The following is a 21,066-nucleotide window of genomic DNA, read 5'->3' on the forward strand; positions in this document are numbered from 1 at the left end:
AACGTGTATATTTTTTTCCTGTGGATGACAATCATATCAAAAGACCATTTTAGCTACCTTACAATTTCATGTGTGCAGTTTGCCTATTTATCTATCTATCTATCTATCTATCTATCTATCTATCTATCTATCTATCATCCTACAAACACACATCTACATATATTAGATTGACATATTGTTAGATGATAGATATAGATAGATAGATGATAGATAGATAGATAATAGATAGATAGATGGATGGATAGATAGATAGATAGATAATGAATAGATAGATAATAGATAGTTATATGGATAGATCATAGATAGATAGATGATAGGTAGATAGATAGATAGATAGATAGATAGATAGATAGACAGATAGATAATAGATAGATAGATAGATAGATGGATAGATAGATAGATAATAGATAGATAACAGATTAGATAGATAGATGGATGAATAGATAATAGATGATAGATAGACAGATAGATAGATAAATAGCTAGGTAGATAGATAAATAGATAGATAGAAAGATAGATGATAGATAGATAGATAGATAGATAATAGATAGATAATTGATAGATAGATAGTTTAAATGTTTTGTGTTTTTTTTCCTTCCAACACTCATAAACGCAGCCTGTTGTATCTTGGTCTCTTTTATAGCTGAGTGCACACTTGTATTTAAACAGTTTGGTCCTTGCCAATAATTAGGAAATAATATGTAAAACCAATCCTTTCACTTTTAATGGAATTCGAACTGATGCAAAATATGTCTGCATAACGATGAATCAGTTCTGCAGACAGGAGCATTGTTTTCAAAGGTCCTAAATATTGGTTTGAAATATTGATACCCCCATTGTTTTGTATCAACTGCAAAAGAAAAGTAGAATGTTCCATTATCTATCTATCTATCTATCTATCTATCTATCTATCTATCTATCTATCTATCTGTTATCTATCTATCTTTTATGTATCTATCTATCTATCTATCTATCTATCTATCTATCTGTCTGTCTGTCTGTCTGTCTATCTATCTATGTATCTACCTATCTCTATCTATGTATCTACCTATCTCTATCTATCTATCTATCTATCTATCTATCTATCTATCTATCTATCTATCTATCTATCTCTGTCTGTCTGTCTGTCTGTCTATCTATCTATCTGTTATCTATCTCTATCTGTCTATCTATCTATTATCTATCTCTATCTGTCTATTGCCTGCCTGCTATCTGTCCACCCCTGTGTGTTCGCCCCCTGGAGAGCAGTGTGGGGGGCAGCGCTGGGGGTCGGAGCCGGCCCCTCGGTCGGTGACAGGGTGAGTGTATGGCGCGGGCTCATTGACAGCTAAATGAAGACAAAACCTTTGTTGGTGATTTCCAGATTTGGGGAAATGAAGAGAAATAAAGAAGAGACAAGAAAATGCTGCTACAAAGAAAAAGAACAAATTAGAAGCCATTCTGTGTGATGAAAGCCGGCAGAGAAAGGCGAGTGTGCACGGCGCGGCTGAGCGCAGAGAATGCGCGCTATTCACAGTGCAGGTGCGGCGGGCAGCGCAGTCTGCGCCATTAGAGGCAGCCCCTCATCCGTGTCACTGCCCCAGGCTGCCCCGGGACCTGGAATGTCCCCTGGAAAGTTCAGCCGGGCAGAGCCGCCCACCCCGGAGACCCACGACCGTCCGGGGGCTCATTAGCGATCACAGACTGGAAGGGATCTGGGGCACATAGGTGCAGGTCCTGACCCAGACCCAGAAAGAGAAATGGCATGGAGAAGGGCGTGCTCTAATCTTATGTATATACATTTATATGCACATACATATATGCCTAGACCTATATATTGTACATATACACACATGTACAGAGATGAAAGCAGATGTCAAGTATAATTACAAGTTTTTTATATATTCATACATAGAGATATATATATATTCATGTAACAATCTGCCTATTGCCATATATACATATTATTACAGACACTATATGGCACACGTGTCTACTATAGATATATGTAGTGTTTGTACTTGTAAGCATGTACGTGATACTTGTAGCTTTCCCATTAACCCTTTGCCTTCCTCCTGCACAGATGCCAGCATGAGGTTGGAGGGGGGCTGCATTGCTGGGCATGTGTATGGGTTGTGCTGCTGCCTGGTGTCCAGATCTGCACAGGAGGAGATGGCGGGGTGGTTTCTCAGTGATCGACCATCATATACACATGTCCCCCGATTTATGTCAACAAGTGCCCCTACGAGCTGACTATGCCCAGCATTCCAGACCCCACTCTCTGTGACCTGCGCCATATGTCCACACACCCTGCCCACTATGGAGACAAGGCTGGAGCCACAGAAGCCTCCTCTTCTCTGTGTAAAGGTTTCTGTGCCATTCTTCCCCCAGATTTCTGGCTATGACCTACAGAGCTGTCTGTGGACCGATCACAAGGTCTCAGGCACATTAGGAATGTGGTCGCACATTGGTGGTAAATGGCTTCTAACCCAGTTCACTGCAGCCTAGGAAAAAGACATTCGTTAAAATTCCTAATGGATTCCAAGTGGTTTCATTGTAAATAAATGTGCTCTATTTTCCTAAATATGACCCCTCCATGCTTCATGCAGAATTCGTTAATGCGATTTTAATGGTCGCAGAAGAGAACAATCGCTCTCATGCCGCAGTTTGTGGACATTAGCTGGAGCTGTTTTCCTGTCATCAGGCGTCTATGGAGGGTTGTGCAGGAGATCATGGAGACTCTCTCAGGTCCATTATGCCCAATCAAGCCAAGTAGAAGAAGGCATCTAATCTAGTGTGCCAGTGTGATGGGCAGGGAGGGTGCTCTGCCATGGAAGATCAACCCGAAAAACACTCCCTGGGACTGTGAAGCTGATTGATAAACTCGAATGAGACCATATTGATTTCTCCACAATCCCAGTTCACTGGCAGCACCGAGCAAAGGTCAGGGGCAGGCGCCTGATCCTATAGCTGTGATGTGACCCACAGGCTCCTTCCCTCCTCCAGGAATGCAGAGAGGACCAAGGCAGCCTCATCAGTGGCTGGGGGTGCTAGCTGCTACTTCTCACCACTATCTATATACATAGATCTATGGATTGGCATTATATGGAGAGCACAGCCAATATTTGTTCTCCTACTCTGAAGGCAGCTCAGGCTTTTCCTATATCTGTTCATGTAGATAGCAGAGATAGCTGTTGTAGAGATAAATAGTAGATTTATTGATACAGAATTGAGCTAAATAGACATATAGAGATACAGATCTAAAATATATAGAAAGGTATATGGCAGAGGAATAATCACTAGATATCTAAAAATACATAGAAAGCTAGATATAGATAGATAGATAGATAGATAGATAGATAGATAGATAAGATAGATAGATAGATGGATAGATAGGCAGCCAAAAATATAGGAAAATATGGTATGGAATGGATAGATGTATATTATAAATAGGATAAATAACAAAAGACATTAAATAAATAAAAGTAAGTAAATTCATTTAAATGTAAATACAGACACATTGCTAAAAGATAGATAAAAGATAGATAGATAATTAGAGATGAGCAAATTTGTTTGGATTCGGTTCCGAATATGATCGGAATCAAATATTGTTTTTGTATTATTGGTCGAACACTGCCGAACGTCATTAGAGTCAATGGGAGTAGAAATTACCCAATATGTTCGCAACCAATCATTAAACATACATTCGGCACGAACAGTGTTAGAATATTGCCCGAATATGTCAAAATCAGATTCAGGGCCAAAATCTGAACAAATTCAATCATCTATATAGATATAGATTGATAGATAGATAGATAGATAGATAGATAATAGGTAGATTGATAAATAGAAAGATAAAAGATAGATAGATGATAAATAGATAATAGATAGATAATATGTAGAAAGATAAATAGAAAGATAATAGATAGATGATAAATAGATTATAGATAGATAGATAAATATATACCAGCTAGATAAATAGATAAATAATAGGTAGATACACAGTTAATAGATAGATAGAGATATATAGATAGATAATAGATAGATAGAGATATATAGATAGATAATAGATAGATAACTAGATAAATAGATAATAAATAGATAGATAAATGGATAGACAGATAATAGATAGATAGATAATAGATAATAGATAACAGGTAGATACACAGTTAATAGATAGATAGAGATATATAGATAGATAATAGATAGATAGAGATATATAGATAGATAATAGATAGATAACTAGATAAATAGATAATAAATAGATAGATAGATAATAGATAAAAGATAACAGGTAGATACACAGTTAATAGAGATAGACAGATATAGATAGATAGACAGTTGATAAATAGATATATCATAAATACATACAAAGATAGTTAATAGATAGATAGCTGATACAGACATAGACAGATAGAAAGCAAATAATAGGTAGATACATGGATAGGTAATAGATAGGTGATAAGTAGTTGATAAATAGAGACACTTTTCTTGCCAGAACTCTATTCTATATCTTATATGGGGGCATAAAACTTTAAAGTGACGTCTGATCTCCATAATCATTTCTATCAGGGCACATTATTCTTTCAGTTCATACCCCACTGCTATGGAATTTCCCTTTGAAAAGTAAATTAGTAAAATTAAAAATAATAACCTGAGATCTTTACTCTTCAGAACCAGGATCTGCTGCAAAAGCAGTGTATATTATCCACAGAGTCCGCCATCCAGGAGCCATGTAGGACCCCTACTGTGAAAGCGGACCTTGGTGCTAAGCAGAATGGAACCTGCCACAAATAGACATAGGCTGTGTGCACACGCTGCGGATTCCGCTGCGGATTAATCCGCACGGATTTTGCAAAAAACGCAGATAATCCGCAGGTCCAAAGACCTGCGGATTATCTGCGGTTTTGCCTGCGGTTTGGTCCTGCGGATTCACTATCTCCACAATGGTGGAGATAGGAACCCGCAGCGGTTTCCGCAGAAAGAATTGACATGCAATTCTTTCTGCGGATTCAAAACCGCAGCAAATCCGCGCGTTTTTTTCCGCAGCGTCGGCACAGCGTTTTTTGTTTTTCCATTCAAATGAATGGTACTGTACACCGCAGCTAAAACTGCTGCGTGTCCGCAGCGGCCAAAACCGCTGCGGAAACGCAGCGGAATCCGCAGCGTGTGCACACAGCCATAGAGTAATGTTGTGCTAGGATTTTCTGAACATTTACTATTATTATTATTATTATTATTATTATTATTATTATTATTATTTCCGTTGCTCTGGTTTTTGCTGCATTTTGCTGATTTTTCTGCATATTGTTTTCCAAATATAATTATTAGATGAAAGCTCAGTGATATACGAAGAATGAATTTAAAGAAAATGTGTATGGCAGTCATCAGATTTACAGTTCTGCTACCATTGATCCATCATGTGTACTAGAATCCCTATCATGAGTAAGAATTAAGCCCCCCGTCACACTGAGCGACGCACCAGCGATCCCGACAACGTTATGACCTGGCCAGGATCGCTGGTGTGTCATACATGATCGCTGGTGACCTGCCAAACAGGCAGATCTCACCAGCGATCAGGGCAGTGACATGCGGGTAACAAGCGGGCGCGTCGCTTAGTTACTCGCTGTGTACCTTGGATACCAGCTCCCAGCGCGAGCACGCTGGTATCCAAGGTACACAGCTAACATTGAAAAAATTCAAAAAACTCATACCACAAGATATGGCCTTCCCAGAAACCTGTCTGATGACAAATGCACATCTAGCAGGATACAGTCGGCCTCCACTAATAGAGGCAAGGGGCAGCACAGGTGCAAACTACTGATAAAACAACCACCCCACACCTACCAGACCATGGAGAGGTTGGCTGCCTAGTAGAAAAAATGCACACAGATAAGGCTTGCATAGGACGTCAGTCACACATATATAAGTGTGATGCTAAGTATCTAGCTTGCAACCTATTAATGACGCCCATAGTATTATCAGGCGGGCTGCTCTAGTACTGTAGTATGCAAAACACAGCGACAGACCCCCAAATAGAACAAGCCAACAGAAAGAGGCCCGGCTGCATCCTGCAAAAACTGATATAAGTGCAAAAAATGAATGCATACAATGAATACATTAAATGAGGTATTGGTTAATATTTTGGCCAAAATAGATCGAGCCTGCAAGCCACGTCAAGGCTCCTCATATCTGCAGGTCCCTAACACTAATATCAAAACAGCTAACATAGAAAAAATTTAAAAAAAACTCATACCACAAGATATGGCCTTCCCAAAACTCTGCCTGATGACAAATGCACATTTACTTACCCGCTGTTTACCTTGGATACCAGCTCCCAGCGTTTGCTTACAGCGCTGAGTGCTCGCTGATCGATGGTTTCCCGCTGCCACACGCAGCGATGCGTGCTGGCCAGCAGGAGACCAATGATCAAAAAAGGCCCAGGACATTCCTGAACGGTCAGCGATACCCGACGGGGGGGGGGGGGGGTGTCGCTGATAGGTGTCACACACAGCGAGATCGCTGCTGAGGTCGCTGTTGCGTCACAAAACTTGTCACTCAGCAGTGATCTGGCTAGCGATCTCGCTGGGTGTGACGGGGGCTTTAGACGGGATCTCCCTAATAGCAACATGAACTGTGGACATTCTTGGGGAGGAACATTTCTATTTCTTGCAAGTCATTTTGCTACAGATGCTGCACATGCTGAATTAATAGAGTACAAGAATTGTTTTTGCCATGGATATTTTCTTTAGATACGTTTCTAATGTAGAACTAGTTAAAAAAAAACAAAACGCTTTGCTACTTTGCCTTCTATTGACTTTGATTGGCTTTCATGGTCATCTGGGTGGACTATGTATGTCCTAAAACTGAATTAAAAAATCATCCATGGCTCCTCTCATGAACAAAATGAGATAAGCCAATGCTTCTAGCTCTACTGCTTCTCCATTTTACCATCAGGCAGGATCACAGAGGTCAGAGTCCATTGGACATTGATAGAATTTTCAAGCAATGTGCCAAAATGAGAGAGGCGGTTTAGTGTTGTGATACATGCGGCGATACTTTACTATATTCTCCATAGTGATTGCAATTGTGCATTGATCTTCACCCATCTTATATCAACAGCAACAATAGATCCTGAAGAAGAATGTTTACAAATACTGATGTAAAATACTGACCAAATACTGAACGGGTGACTGTGGCTTTAGTTGCTCTTCCGGGTTCAGTTCGTAAAACCACTGACAATCGACAGTTCTCATAAGTTGAGTTTCAGGGTTTGCTCACACATTGCGTTATTTTCACATTTTTTTGCTGCTGAAAAACCACAGCCTTTTACGGTACCTGCATTTCCGAAATCTCCGTTGCACCCGCTGCTTATTTTTTCCTTGGAGATATGAGCCTCCACAGCATTTTTTTCAAATCTGCGGCCTGTCAGTTCTTTCATCGTTTTTTGCCGGGCTTTTCATCTAATCAAATTAATGGGGAAAAATGCAAGTAAAAACACATGAAAAATGTATGCAAAAATTTTACACAGATTTTACACAGCCTTTCTCCTGCCAACATTCTGGTTTTTGCAGTAGAAAAATCTGCTGCAAAGACTTAATATGTGCACATATCCTTAGCCAGATGCAGATTTCCCTACAACAGTCCCTACAGGGTAAATTTAGTATTATAATAAGTGGATGATCCAAAATAGAAAAAAGCCACTAACGAGTCACCATTCTGGCTCATAGAGTTAAATCGGAAGCACAGGACCATTCTCTATTACATCCATTTGCCACAAGGATTGGTTTCCATGGAACAATACGGCCCATCCAGTTGTTTTTTTTCTGTCACCTGGAAAAAAAAGTGAATAATAAAAGTAGTCCACTTTATGTTCATGTCTGATAGTTAGAGCCAATAGAAAAATGACTTCTCTGTCTCGCTAGGAAGACGTCTGGAGGCAAAACTGATTGCACAGATCACAAAACTGATCTCAAAGAACCTACAAAAGGTCGAATGAAAGCTGTAAGGTCAAATGTATGTGAAAAACCCTTCCAGAGCATATGAGAGGAAACTGTCTAGAAGACAAGGCCTTAAAGGGAATCTGTCACCCTTTTTTTGGCCTTTCACCTGCCGGCATAGACATCGGGGGCTTATCTACAGCAATCTGTAAAGCTGTAGATAAGCCTCCAATGTAACCTGAAAGAGAAGAAAAACACGTTATAGTATACTCACCGAGGTGGGCGGTCCGGTCCGATGGGTGTTGCGGTCCGGTCCGGCGCCTCCCTTCTTCATGCGATGACGTCCTCTTCTCCCATCCTGAAATGGCTCCGGCGCAGGCGCATTGCTCGGCCCTGTTGAGGGCAGAGCAGAATTCTGCAGTGCGTAGGCGCCAGACCTCTCCCGATGCCTGCGCACTGCAGGACTCTGCTCTGCCCTCAACAGGGCAGAGCAATGCGCCTGCGCCGGAGCCATTACAGGACGGGAGAAGAGGACGTCGTCGCATGAAGAAGGGAGGCGCCGGACGGGATGGCGACACCCATCGGACCGGACCGCCCACCTCCGTGAGTATAATATAACGTGTTTTTCTTCTCTTTCAGGTTACATCGGAGGCTTATCTACAGCATTACAGAATGCTGTAGATAAGCCCCCGATGTCTATGCCGGCAGGTGAAAGGCCAAAAAAAGGGTGACAGATTCCCTTTAAAACTTTGTATGTCCTAAGTATGCATTTTCCAGTTTGAATGTGACCCAAGACCTGATTTTGGAGGCTGTGGAGAAGGTGATGGACATGTTTACCTCAATAATCTCTATCATATCTTACATATTCCAGAACCTCCAGAACAATCTACATACGTATGTCTAGATGATATTGGCTGCTTCATATAGTTCTGTAACTCAAAGAAGGAAATACAGTTGAAATCAGAAGTTTACATACACTTTATAAAAAGGCACATTCTGAAAGAAGGCCAGAGTCGAGAGTAAGGCTGTGTGCACACGATGCAGATTTGCAGCGGTTCCGCAGCGGATTTTACCGCGCAGAAACGTTGCATATCCGCATTGTGATGTACAGTGATGCCTTAAAATCAATGTAAAAAAAAAACGCTGTGCAGACGCTGCGGATTTTCCGCACGGTTTTCCCGCGGTACAAAATCCGCAGCATGTTACTTCTTTTGTGCGGTTTTCCATCTCCCCTGTCACCAAATCCGCAGGGTGAAAACCGCGATGGAAAACCGCACAAAAACCGCATGAAAACCGAATGAAAATTGGAAGAAATCTGCAGGAAAAATGCAGGTCATTTGACCTGCGGATTTCTTCCATTCTGCGCGGAAAAATCCGCAGGGCCAAAAAGTACGTCTGCACTCAGCCTAACTCTGCTGCCTCATAGTGAATGGATTCCTTTGTGATTTCATCTGAATAAAGTAATTTAAAGATTTAAATGTAAAATCCATTGTAAATTCTTAAAGTAAAAGCAGGGCATAACTGCCATGGTAGCAGAGGTTACCACCACGACTGGGCCTGGCGGGTTAGAGGCCCACCGACGGCAGCAAATACTTCAGCTGGATATCGGTTCTCGGACGCATATTCAGGATAAATTTATTTTGGTGCAGAGACCCATCATGTCTATGCTCAGCAATACACTTTGCTGGCCAATCAGAGGCCAGCAGCTGACGTCAGTGTGGGGGGCTTTTGGCACTGATGTCATCATCTCCTGTCGCTTGCATGTTGAAGTCAGCTGCCTGCTTCAGAGGAGGATGCCACATGGCAGGGGAGCTGAGGGAAGTTGAGTATAATGGTTTATTTTTTTCTTTACATTAAAGAACAGAGGTATAAAGGGGGACATACAGTGGGTACGGAAAGTATTTAGATCCCTTTCAATTTTTCACTCTTTGTTTCATTGCATCCATTTGGTAAATTGAAAAAAGTTCTTTTTTTTCCTGATTAATGTGCACTCAGAACCCCAACTTGACTGAAAAAAACAGAAATGTAGAAATTTTTGCAAATTTTTAAAAAAGAAAAACTGAAATATCCCATGGTCATAAGTATTCAGACCCTTTGCTCAGTATTGAGTAGAAGCACCATTTTGAGCTAGTACAGCCATGAGTCTTCTTGGGAATGATGCAACAAGTTTTTCACACCTTGATTTGGGGATCCTCTGCCATTCTTCCTTGCAGATCCGCTCCAGATTCATCAGATTGGATGGTGAATGTTGGTGGACAGCCATTTTCAGGTCTCTCCAGAGATGCTCAATTGGGTTTAGGTCAGGGCTCTGGCTGTGCCAGTCAAGAATGGTCACAGAGTTGTTCTGAAGCCACTCCTTTGTTATTTTAGCTGTGTGCTTAGAGTTATTGTCTTGTTGGAAGGTGAACCTTCCGCCAAGTCTGAGGTCCAGAGCACTCCGGAAGAGGTTTTCATCCAGAATATCTCTGTACTTGGCCGCATTCATGTTTCCTTCATTTGCAACCAGTCGTCCTGTCCCTGCAGCTGAAAAACATCCCCATAGCATGATGATGCCACCACCATGTTTCACTATTGGGATTGTATTGGGCAGGTGATGAGCAGTGCCTGGCTTTTTCCACACGTACCGCTTAGCGTTATCACCAAAAAGTTCTATATTCTTCTCATCAGACAAGAGAATCTTATTTCTCATAGTCTGGTAGACCTTCATGTGTTTTTTAGCAAACTCTATGCGGGTTTTCATATGTCTTACACTGAGGAGAGGCTTCCGTTGGGCCACTATGCCATAAAGGCCCAACTGGTGGAGGGCTGCAGTAATGTTTGACGTTGTGGAACTTTCTCCCATCTCCCTACTGCATCTGTGGAGCTCAGCCACAGTAATCTTGGGGTTCTTCTTTAACTCTCTCACCAAGGCTCTTCTCCCACGATTGCTCAGTTTGGCTGGACGGCCAGGTCTAGGAAGACTTCTCGTGGCCCAAAACTTCTTCCATTTAAGGATTATGGAGGCCACTGTGCTATTAGGAACTATAAGTACTGCAGAAATTATTTCGCAACCTTGGCCAGATGTCTGCCTTGCCACAATTCTGTCTCTGAGCTCCTTGGCCACTTCCTTTGACCTCATGATTCTCATTTGGTCTGACATGCACTGTGAGCTGTGAGGTCTTATATAGACAAGTGTGTGCCTTTACAACTCAAGTCCTATCAGTTTAATTAAACACAGCTGGACTCCAATGAAGGAGTAGAACCATCTCAAGGAGGATCACAAGGAAATGGACAGCATGTGACTTAAATATGAGTGTCTGAATACTGAGGAAAGGGTCTGAATACTTATGATTATGTGATATTCCAGTTTTTCTTTTTTAACAAATTTGCAAAAATTTCTACATTTCTGTTATTTTTTTAGTCAAGATGGGGTGCAGAGTGTATATTAATAAGAAAAAAATGATTTTTTTTGAATTTACCAAGTGGATGCAATGAAACAAAGAGTGAAAAATTTAAAGTGGACTGAATAATTTCCATACTCACTGTATGCATGTTTTTCTCAATATCTGACACGAAATCAGAATAAACTTTTCCCATTTTAGGGCAGTTAGGATTACCATAGTTATTAATATTTGCCAAATGCCGGAATAATGAGAGAAATAATGTTTTAAGGCATTTTTATTACTTACTGCAAAGTCAAAACTTTACATGCACTAAGATTACTATGCCTTTAAATAATTCTGAATTGCCCATATGATGATGTCATATGTTTGAAAGCTTCTGATAGTTTTTTTGGAAACATTTGAGTTAATTAAAGACACACCTGTGCATGTATTTTATTGCACACCTGAAACACACTGCTTCATTGTGTAGCATCATGGGTAAGTCTAAAGAAATCAGTCAAGAAAATAGGAAGAGAATTGTAGACTTGCACAAGTCTGGCTCATCCTTGGGAACAATTTCAAGATACCTGAAGGTGCCTCGTTCATCTGTACAAACAATTATACACAAGTACAAACAAGACGAGAATGTCCAGCCAATGTACCACTCAGGAAGGAGGCGGGTTCTGTGTCCCAGGGATGAACGTGCTTTTTTCCGACATGTGCATATCATCCCAAGCACAAAAGCAAAAGGCCTTATGAAGATGATGGTGGAAGCTGGTAAGATTGTATAAAAAAAAATAATAGCAAAGCCAGAAAAGAGGACTGAAAATCCGCCAAAAATTCAAAAATACAGCAGAAAAAGGGCAGCACCACTTACCTGCCCAGGTCTTTGAACAAGTGCACTACAGGATGCAGCCAGCCCATATAGCAAAGATGTTGCAAAACACAGGTGCAAAAGAATAAATAGACAGCCATTCACCCCCTACCCATTCATGGAGGGGGTGACTACTTAGTATAGATTTGCACAATAGAGGCCTGTATAGGGCACTGTTCACATGCAGTTAATGCATAGTGTCTGGTTCACAGCCTATTAGTCACGCCCATACTTTTCGATTAGGTGGGCTGGCCAACACTCTCTAAATGCATCCCATGTGAACACCCCTATATACAAGACCGAATGTACTGGGCTTGGTGGCACCTTGAAAAATAAATTGCACAAAATACACATAAATATGTGAGGTATTAGTCGATTTTTTGGCCAAGATATGGAAGCTCGCAACCCAATGTCAAGGGTCCTCACGCTTGCGAGTCCTATCACTAAACTAATAGCAAAGCCACAAAAGAGCACTGAAAATCCACCAAACATTCAAAAATACAGCAGAAAAAGGGGCAGCACTGCTTACCTGCCCAGGATTGTGTCAATATCCACAGTGAAACGAGTACTGTATCAACATGGGCTGAAAGGCCACTGTGCCAGGAAGAAGCCATTACTCCAAAAGAAACATAAGCTAGCCAGAATAATGTTTGCAAGTGCACACAAGAACAAAGACCTCATTTTTGGAGACATAAACTCTGGTCTGATGAAACTAAAATTGAACTTTTTGGGCATAATGACCATCGTTATGTTTGGAGGAAAAAGTGAGAAGCTTAGAAGTCCAACAACACCATCTCAACTGTCAAACACAGGGTTGGCAGTATCATGTTGTGGAGTTGTTTTGCAGCAGGAGGGACTGTGCACTTCATAAAATAGATGGCATCATGAGAAAAGAAGATTATGTGGCAATACTGAAGCAACATCTCAAGATGTCAGCCAGGAAGTTAAAGCTTGGGTGGAAATGGGTCTTCCAAATGGACAATGACCTGAACCATACTGCCACAATGGTAACAAAGTGGTTTAAGGATAACAAAGTCAATGTTTTGGAGTGGCCATCACAAAGCCCTGATCTCAATCCTATTGAAAATTTACGGGCAAAGCTGAAAAGGCAGGTGAGAGCAAGGAGACTTACAAACCTGGATCAGTTACACCAGTTTTGTCAGGAGGAGGAATGGGCTCAAATTCTCACCAGCTATTGTGAGAAACTTGTGGAAGGATATCCCAAATGTTTGACCCACGTCATTCAGTTTATGGGCAATGGTACCAAACACTAATGAAATGTATGTAAACTTTTGACTTTGCAGTAAGTAATAAAAATGCATTAAAATATTCTCTCTGTCATTATTCTGGCATTTGGCAAATATTAATAATTATGGTAATCATAATTCACCTAAAACGGGAAAAGTTTATTCTGATTTCATGTCAAATATTGAGAAAAACATGCATGTGGGTCTTTTTATATAGTGTAAGTAAACTTCTGGTTTCAACTGTATGTCCATCAAGTTTAACATATGTATACACACTTTGTGCTTGATGTATTTTGGCCCTTTAAATAAAAAGATGAAATATTCAAGTTAATTTTACATTGCATCTCTATATAAACGGCATTTAATTTATTCACGGTGGTAAATCATTTTATTTATCAAGAAACTTTCTTCTTGTGATGAAATAATGTGTAACCCCCACTGACACACATTACAAAGCAAATCATTTCTAGTTTGTGTTTTCCTTGGGGTAGGAGTAATATACAAGTGTTACTTGCTTTGGAGATAAGGGATTGTTAAGAATGCACAACAGCGGCAGCAAATCACAGCTGGTGCTTCTACTCATACAAACACTGTGGTGACACAGGTGAATATATTACCAGCCTCACAAAACAAACCTACGATTGCCATTTCTAAATCGTCTTTGCCGTTTTCCTTTTTTCTTTACAATTGGACATCTTAGTCCATGGTATAAGTGGACTGGGCTTCTCGAAAACTGCTGGCAGAACGCAGTGGTGCCAACTCTTGTTTACTCCTCCGCAGCCATGTGACCGATTTAATAATTTCCAGAATTTTGTAAAGCTGCTTGGACTTAAAAGACAAAAGGTCCTGTCTCACATAGCGAGATCGCTCTTGAGATTGCTGAAGCGTCACCGATTTTGTGACGCAACAGTGACCTCGCCAGCGATCTCGTTACCTGTGACACTTAGCAGCAACCAGGCCCCCGCTGTGATGTCGCTGATCGTGCTCAAATGTCTTGGGACATTTTTTGATAGCTGGTGTCCTGCTGGCCAGCGCGCATCGCTGTGTTTGACACCGACAAGTGACCTCGTTAGCGACTCAAAAATCATGGGCGCAGGCGGGAGTCATCAGAATCACTGCTCTGTATGACAAGGTCCTAACGACCGCCGAGGTCGTTATACGGATCGCTGGATCGTTGCTGCATTGGTAAATCTGACTGTTTGACAGCTTACTAGCGAACATATAGCAACGCACCAGCGATCCTTACCAAGTTGTATCGTTGTCGGGATCGCTGGTGCGTCGCTAAGTGTAACGGTACCCTTAGACTATCTCTGAGTGATTTGTGAGAGAGGACTGGGTGGTAGTTATGGCTGCCAACATTTGCAATAGTGCACCCTGACCTCCCTACACATAAACATACTGACCATCAGCCTGCAAACTTGTAGCTCCTTCCTCTGCACCACCAGGGTCCTCAGTACATTTCTGGAGGATTCCTTGGACTGCCTGGGTACAAAATGAGCCACAGTCCAGTTCAACTTTTAACTGAGTAACTTTACTGAGACTTGTGCACAGTATATTGATATTCTTTCCAGCATCATTAGGTTTTACAACATACAGCCTTTCCTCTGTCCCTGTACTAAGATCGCTTCCGGGACGGACCGTACCTTTTGATCCTACAGCGTCCTCACTGTTCAGCCTTACGTCGTTAGTGGTCTCCCTCAGCTGTTTTGCCTCGGTCCTGAGGGCATCAGCCCATGCAATAAGCTGCCACATATTGAGAGACCTACCCGTACTGCTTAGTCTTCGCTGGCAACTGCAGTCCCACTAATACTGCACCGCTAGCACTGCTGCTGTAGATCCCTCTGATGTAATCCTGATCACAGATACTGAATGGCTGGGCATTAGGCTTATCAAAATGTTGCGTGACACGGTGTTGCTCAGGGCTAGCCAGCCCACCTGAGCTAATGGACGCCCTGGCCCCAACTGACTTCCATAAGGAAGTCCTTACTACCTTATCCACCGTGCCCCTCCTATCTTAACTATTACTACACTCCCAGCCTTGTCTACAATGCCCCCATCTAGTGGCCAGTCTAGGTGATTCACTTTCCCTATGCCCAATATAATATAAAATATATGTACTGTACATTACACACAATTATTTATACATACAGCAGCTGTAAATGAGTATAAATGCAGTAACATCGGGATGAAACCAAAGAAAGGGGTTGGGGAGATACCAACATTGCAACCCCTTACACATTCATATAAAAGCAAATACAGAAGGATATTCTAAGAGATCAAAGTAACAAAAACAACTTAATAAATTAAAGGGGTTGTTAGGTCTTACACAACAAGTTTGTAGTTAATCTGTGTGCGTGCTGCGAGAATTCTCCAATGCCAGTAGTGGGCGATCATGTGACCTCAAATCTGTGATTTGCATACTTCTGGTCACATTCTTACTAGATTGGTGCTGCCTTGCCTAATGCAGATGCATGCATTTCAATTACTTGTGGTCACATGACAGTTCGCTCCTGATGCTGGCTGTCAGGACTCTAGATTCCCTGTTTAATCTGTGGTGCTTTGTTGCCCTTTTCCAAGATGGCATCTGCTGCCTCGCTTCTGCTCATGTAATCCTCCTTCCTTGTCTTTATAAACCTGGATACCCTCCCAGTCCATGCTTGTGTATTCTGCTTGAATTCTTGGCTTTGTGTTGCAAGAGACTGATCCTCTCCAGAGAATCTGGCTCAGCTTTTACAGCAAATCTAACTAGCTCGCAGTGGTGCTGGTGCTACAAGCTGTGTGTCTGTGTTTCTCTGCATTTGCTTCAGCCTGCCTGCTTAGGACACGTAAGCTCGGCCCGCTTCAGCTAATCTTGTTGGTATTCAGTGCCAGTATATTTCACTGTTCTGGACTCTCAGCTCTGCACTATTTTCGGGACTGCCAGCCCTGTTGTGAACTGTGTCTTCTGATCAGCATTCCCCAGTGCGTGCCTCTCCCATGAGACTTTGCTTGCAGCAGTGCTGCATATGACCTTTTTCTAATATCATCCTGTTTGCTGTGTTACTTGAACTGTTGCTCACGTACTGCACCTATGTTTATTTGTATAAATACAGACTTTGCTTGCAGTAGTGCTGCATATGAACTACATCTAATATCACCCTGTTTGCTGTGATTACTTGAACTGTTGCTCATGCGCTGCACCTACGTTTGTTTGTATAATGCAGACTTGCCACCATGCTCTGGTTCTGTTCCCTCATTTGTCTCAAGCAAGAGGTTCCTGAGTATACCACTATAACTGTTAGGGCTCATACTCACTTTCGAGAGACTCGCACGATTCTCATGCGAGTCTCTCGCATGAAAACCTGGCACTGCTGCTGGCACTAGGACCGGAGCATGCGGCTACATGTATTTCTATGCCGCCGCACGCTCCGGTCCGAGTGTTGGCGACAGTGCCAGGTTTTAATGCAAGAGACTCACATGAGAATCGTGCGAGTCTCTCACAAGTGAGTATGAGCCCTTACACTGGCAGAGAATCATACGTTCATGTGGTGCGCTCGATGTGAGGATTAACAAGTCTGAAGTTACATAGTTACTGCAGACTTGCAGTTTAAGACCAGACAACCCTTTTACGATTTCTATTCACCTACAAAAAGCTGAATAATAACAAAAAGAAAATGGAATATATGTGCTATAAAACATACATTTTATTAAATATAATAGATTAAAATACAATTTAACTTGAGTAACAACAAAGGCTGCAATACCAAATATAGTAAATATAGTAAACTTCATCCTGAGGAAGTGACCACATGAAACGTGCGTTGGGGCGGTGGGAGCTTCTTTGTTATAACTGGGTATCCAATGTAAGTTTCTACTTTTACTCTTCCTTACATAGTTTATATGCATGCTTGTTTGCAGCACCTTTTATTTGCTGCACTTTAGCTGTTAGTGGTTTAGGTCCACGATGTCTATTTTGCTCACAAGACTTGTATTAAGTAACACCAAGATATATAATATGTAGGATCTCCCAATTACTCTATTTGGTATTGCAGCCTTTATTATTACTCAAGTAAAATTGTATTATAATCTATTATATTTAATAAAATGTATGTTTTATAGCACACATACTCCATTTTCTTTTTGTTATTACTCAATTCAGTGTTTTGAGTTGTACACACTTGCTCTTCTCTATAATCTTGGGTGTTTCGTTGTTACCTACGAAAAGCTGTTCTTGCTAATTCTCCAATACGGCTCAGTTGAACTTTTGATGTTGGAGTGGAGACTAGGTCACGGCTAGGCCCCTCTGCCAGGGGAATATCTCCTGTTGGCACAAAATATCAAACATTTTGAAATCAAATATGCCAAAGCCTACTTTCCCCCAGTATCTGCCATCAGGGGAAACTCCAGACACACCTGCACATACACATATGAAACAATTTTAGCTGACTTTTATATTTTTAGAGGTGAAGAACAGGTAGCAATAGTTAGGGCTAATTTACGGTCCTGTGTGTGGCTGCACTTATGAAGGTAGAGGCATTTCCTGAGGCATATCGTGAACAGCCCCTCCACTTAAATGTATTGAAGTTATGAAAAGAGACAAAATGATTAATTTATAGTTTTGGTTACTTATTAGTTAGTAGATTAGGCAAACATGCCCAAAAGATAGTTACTAATGATGTCCCACATACAGCCCAGGGTATGAGATGGCACAAGAAGTAGTTCTGCCATGATGGACTACAATGAGGCTTCCATTTTAATAATATCAGTACAAAAGAAATCTAAAAAATGAACCAATAGAGTGAGGGAATGATCACGTGCTTGATTTTGGTCTCTTACTCTTAGTTCTTCTTTTTGCATTAAACAACTGTCACGGGGTTACCACGACAGTGTGCAACCAAAAGACCGCAGCGTCTGATTACTCCTACTCTGGCGCTGAGAAGCACTTCTCTTTGATTTTAATGGTGTTTATTCCTTCTGGCAGAACAGGGGTTAATTGGCCACGTTGGAAATCTCTGAGCTTGCAGCTGAGCTCAGATAGCCACTCCTTTCCCCTTTACAATTTGGGATCTGATGATCCTTGTCAGAGCTAGCAATTGCTGTATGGCTTCAGGAGAGAGAGGTGTTCATATGAGAAGGAGTGTTGAGGAGTTATTAGTGACTGAAGCTTGGTTTGTATGCATGGTAATGCCTTATCCTTCTCTATTTTGGTTTATTCCTCTATCTCCACTCTCCGGTGCATTCTTCTGTTATATGTGAGTGAATATTTTATATGCCTGGAGTTTTCTGTTAACCCTTGTTGGTGTTACCTTGTTTGTCGGGTTGGTGTACTATTTAATATTTATTTATTTACTTATTATGCTTTGCATATATAGCGTTATCTTATTCCGCAGCAATTTACATATATTATCATCTAGATTCCCTATCAGAAAGGAGTGTGGGAGGAAACCAGAGTACCCGGAGGAAACCCAGGCAAACACGGGGAGAACATACAAACTCCTTGCAGATGTTGTCCTTGATGGGATTTGAACCCAAGACTCCAGCGCTGCAAGGCTGCAGTTCTAAACACTGAGCCACCATACTATGGTGCATAGTAGTAAAAAAGGAGAGAAGCCAGCGCTGCTTATGGTCAGAACGCAATACATAAAGTGCATATGCACATATTAATTTCTAACTGTAGCTCAAAATGAGACATTTAGCAAAAAACTGATCAATCCTTTGAGCTACCCCACCACGCCAAGGCAATCTCATATGGGGCAGTCCTACTCTACGTTTTTTATATTCGCTGTGCCATTGCGGCCTCCTAAATGTATTAAAAGCAAGACCATAATAAATGCACACTGTACCTGAAGCGTTTCTGAATCACTCCCATGAAGCTGGGTTATGTTCACAGTTTTTTCTATATTCATTATGACTGATCTAGGCTGCTGTACACACACAGCAGCCCAGCCCTGCCCCAGGGCTCTATTTAATTGTGCACCTATGTCTGGGCCTGTATCACCCTTCATCTGTGATTGCTGGTCTGTAGAGTGTGGAGGTTAAACCTGAAATGTCTGTCTGGACCTGGTTATCCTTTATCTGTGCTCACCTTTTCTGGCACCATGGGAGCGATTCAGAAACGCTTCAGGTATAGTGTACATTTAATATGGTCTTGCTTTCAATACATTTAGGAGGCCACAATGGCACAGCGAATATAAAAAACGTAGAGTAGGACTGCCCCATATGAGATTGCCTTGGCGTGGTGGGGTAGCTCAAATGATTGATCAATTTTTTGCTAAATGTCTCATTTTGAACTACAGTTAGAAATTAATATGTGCATATGCACTTTATGTATTGCGTTCTGACCACAAGCAGTGCTGGCTTCTCCCCTTTTTTACTTTATGGTGCATAGTAGCTCCCCTCTTCCCTGGTTGGGGGAAAAGAGTAGACAGAGGGCTGACTCAGGAGATAAGGTGTAATGGGGACCAGGGGGTAGTAGTGGCTGGTAGTGGTTGCTCTGTCACACCCTGGTCACCCGCCACATACACACAATGTCTCAGTGGTAGTGTAACTTCTTGTCTGCTTTCTCATCCATCTGTATCCTCTCTGGTCCACTGTGGGTTTCTTCCTTGGGGTTCCACACAAATAGAAAGAGATTCAAATTTTCCATCTTAAAACAAACATTTTTACTTGGTTCATTTCTCAACTCGTCCAGTTCACATTTAGGTACAGCACAAGATACTTCACAAGACATAACATTTTCTCTCCCTGTGCTGTCCCTCAGTTCTTCAGGGATATTGCAGGGTCACACCATTGTCCGGGTACCGCAGCATTCTGTCTGACCAGTCTGACTAACTGTAGGAATTCCTGGTCCATTTCGCCCCAGGCACGCAGCTGTCTTCCTAAGTAGCTGACCGCCATCATGACCTGTCCTGTATTCCTTGCCTTCACAGACAAATTGTTACTCCTAGGACCTGAAAAAGCTGGGCTCCTTTACTTGAAATAATGTTACGGGGCTCATCTGCCCTGTCCGGGTTCCCAGGCCCTACTGATTAAAATCCAGGAAGCTCACTAAACTTATCCCAGTTGGCCCTCCTATCTAAACCAATTCCTATTCTATTCTAAGTTCCTATTCCTATTGCTGTCCTACAAGGCCCCCCTCTAGTGGGCTATTCCTATCACTCACTATGCTTTCCCTATCTACACAATACAATATATATACATGTATACTTTGTACTATACAGCAGTATTATAATATAGATTACATTATCAAGTATAACAGCTTTACAGGGACGAGTTCAGGAAGGGTAGGGGACGAATCAGTCTCTGTACCCCCTTACACTCCCCCCTTCTTTAAGAATGGAGGTGACCACATATATCTGGAATTGAAAAACCCATTCAGGTATCTACCATTGCTTAAAATATAGAATTTTTGCTGAATCTTGCTAATAGTCATCTTTAATGCAGTGACACCAACACTTACGATAAAGCAACATGCAAATAAAGACATTTTTAGAGGGCTATCATCGGGGGCATTATTATAGGGGGACAAATAATCTGAATGCATTTGATCTTAGAAGGCTAAACATGTTGTATATTGAGATCTTTGCTATAAATTATGAGTAGTAATGTGTGCTACATATTTGTATTATAGAAATTATAGTCTTTTCAGAGTTAACTATGGCACCAATACACACTCCACTGTATAT

Source organism: Dendrobates tinctorius, unplaced genomic scaffold (genome assembly GCF_039654945.1).
Source record: "Dendrobates tinctorius isolate UK_male_01 unplaced genomic scaffold, ASM3965494v1 ptg000069l, whole genome shotgun sequence".
NCBI lineage: Eukaryota > Metazoa > Chordata > Amphibia > Anura > Dendrobatidae > Dendrobates > Dendrobates tinctorius.